The sequence below is a fragment of the Miscanthus floridulus genome, chromosome 1 (genome assembly GCF_019320115.1).
Source record: "Miscanthus floridulus cultivar M001 chromosome 1, ASM1932011v1, whole genome shotgun sequence".
Classification (NCBI taxonomy): domain Eukaryota; kingdom Viridiplantae; phylum Streptophyta; class Magnoliopsida; order Poales; family Poaceae; genus Miscanthus; species Miscanthus floridulus.
In genome coordinates, this window is record NC_089580.1 from 74,956,843 (window position 1) to 74,959,993 (window position 3,151).

Below are 3,151 nucleotides of genomic sequence, written 5' to 3' on the forward strand. Positions count from 1 at the left end.
GGCTCCATCTTTTTTGCTTTTCTGGTTGACTCCACGATCCATCGTTATCCCTATTACAATATATGTAGACGCAACACAGAAAACGTAATCAACCAACATCAACCGCACCTCTAAGAATACAATTACACCTCGCAAGCTAACGAGCTAGCTCTAATGACTAACGTACTAGTCTATGTATCCACGTCATCAAGTAAGGCTTTGTTTCTGAAAAATGTTTTAGTTCTACAATCCCAAGGTGTTTCGGCATTTTATTGATTAAATATATATTTTTGAACTAGGGCTTATTTAGCTACCCTAGCAAACTAATTATTATGGAGCTACAAAAATTATAGTGAGCACCTAATAATATTAGGAATTTACTATGAAGGTTTCAGAGTCAACACTATCCCCAATTTATCACAACAATTTCTACAAGTTTATATTTTAACAATATCAAGCATCTTAAATTAATTAGATCACTCTTGAAAATACTCTGAAGCTATGTGAACATAATATACTAGCAGATAGATCATGATTTTAGAAACCTAACAAAATTAGTTTCGCAATTTTTGGTCAACTATACAAATTTATATTGAATTTACAAATTTACCTTAGAAACTAAACTAGAAACTGCTCAAAAGACGAAAAGGGCCTGTGACAAACCATTCTGGCCCGGCAGCCCAGCGCGGGCGCGGCTGCACGCGCGTCGCGATAGCCCTACGCAGCCCAAGGCCGAGGGAGCCCACACGCGACGGTGGCTTTGCAGAAAAGCCCCCGAGCTTCTAGGTAATAGTACGACTACCATGTGCACTATTCCTACCGGTAGCGACTTTGCAAACAAGCCCTTGGGTGTTTCCATTTTTACCATAGGGAGGTCCTTGGGGATCCCCACGCTCGCCGGTACGATGGTCGACGACATAGGGTGATTACGCCGGGCAACATAGGCGCGCTACGAAGGAAGTAAGGGGCCGACCACCATCTATGGCTAAACTCACAAGGATGGGTCGCGGTTAGGAACTCAAAGATGTACTTGCGCGAGTGGCAGCGGCGAGCAGCTATCCACAGCGGTGGTGTGGCCATTCCAACGACCTAGGGCACTAACGGAGAGGTAGAGATGGCGGGGAAGCACTAGAAACTCATCGAGGACCAAGTGGCGGCGCTCGAGCGTGGCACCGACGTGGCACCGCACTCACGGTAGAAACACGTGCCAACCTGACATATGCGCCAGCTAGAGGAGATCAACACGAGTCTAGAAACACCACCAATTGGGTTCTCCCCCCATGGATTGGGACTTAGCCCCTACCCACTGGCTACGACGACGCTCATGGCCGACGGTGGGCAAAACCCAAAATTGGCAGCAGCCAGAACATCGCTAGACCTGACGTGAATGGGATGTCTAGTTAACTCCCCATGCTACTCACTAGCACAAGGAATTGGGCTGAGAAGTCTTTCCTGTTGCCGAGGGTGCAGTCACCGACTCATTCGCTGCCGACAGCAGCTGTTTGCCACCTCCAAGTCCGCCAACGGCGGCAATTGGCTCCCCCGCGTGCTGACGAGCACTCGGGGACTCTAGGATGGGGTCCACCGGCATTCCCTCCATCCTAGAGCCAGCCTTCGGCCGCTCATCAGTCTCGATGGGTGGGACGGGATCCGTCGTACGCCTTGCTCTGCATCAAGTCAGCTCGTTAGTCTTCACAAAAGTTAAGAAACTATAGCAAATTCACTCCAAGACAAGGATACTTACGGTTTGATCTACTGGTTCAATTTCTTGAACCAGCAGTGCCTGCCCGAGGCCCCAGGCACAACCATGGGGTCGACTCCTATACTCTGCGGAGGAGGTCTCAGCTCCTCCATAGTCGACCTCTATTTTGCCTGACGCTCTAGGGCCCTCTTCGCCTGCTGCTCTAGGTTTGCCTTCGACTATTGATTAGGGACTCCCATCATTTGCCCCGTAGGGACTCCCATCGTCTGCTGTGCGGGAACTACCCTCGTCCGCTGCTCGGGGAATTCCCTCATCTGTGGCTTAGGGACTTCTTCGCCTCCCCTTGATTGATTCCCCATGGGAGTGCTGTGCGGAGGCTCCTTCGTGCTCGGTGGAGGATCTATCGGAACTTCGTTGTCATCAGACTAGTCGAACACAGTGGTCCTTCACATTTGATTGGTCTGATCATCGCCAAGCAAGATGTCACCTAGTTTGATGGGAGCAACACCCACTGTCTTCCTCCTGTTTTGGGCTAGCTCGTCTACCGCTGCCCTCTTCTCCTAGGCTTTCTCCGACACCGGGGGAGAACTCTCTGTCCGACCAACATCCGTGCCTCCAGAATCTGACGAGACGCCGATGGCACTTCCTTCAGGTTGAGTTGGTGGTCGTGCATCCACAGCTGGTGGCCAATTGCCCTTTGGCACACTTGAAAAGTACACCACCCTATCCTGTGAGTGGATCTTCGCATAGGTAAATCAGTCCAATGCTTGGCAATGAAGAAGGATAAAAAGCATTAGGAATACACAACTGAGATATTTACTCGAGAAGATAGAATTTTGTAGTTGAAGGGCTTCGTATACTCTGACATGTTGAAAGAGGAAAATGGAGTGAATAGCTCTACAGCCCGCTCTTCACAATCGTTCCTTGACAGCATCTCTGGCCTCTCCCGGGTACCGTCGGTCTCCCCCTTGAACTCAAAGGCTGGATGCACCCTCTCTTTATAGGGCTGCACACGGCGTACTATAAAGCTTGCCACTACTAATCCACCATTGGTTCCCACGCCCCTTATTAAGGCAAGAAGCTCCCTAACTTGCTCCATGTCAATGCTGTTCAGCGTCTCTGACCAGCTCCTCTAACTTTTTGGGATGTGGTCGGCCTCACAGCGGACGGCTAGGTAGCTCTATTTCATGTAGAACCACATAGCATTCCACCCCTTCAATGATGTGTTCAGCGGCATAGTAAGGTACTTGCCCACCATCCCATCGCACAGCTAAAGGTACACCCCGCCGACCACTTTGGAACCACCGCCGCCTCTCTTTTTTAGCCAGAACAGGTAACGAAAGAGGTTGAAATGGGGGAGGATTCCAAGATATGCCTCATAGAAATGGATGAAGATGGAATGACAGAGTGGCAAAGGTATGAACGTGGGATGCGGCGGTGCAGTTATATAGCACTTTCCCCACCCTCTCT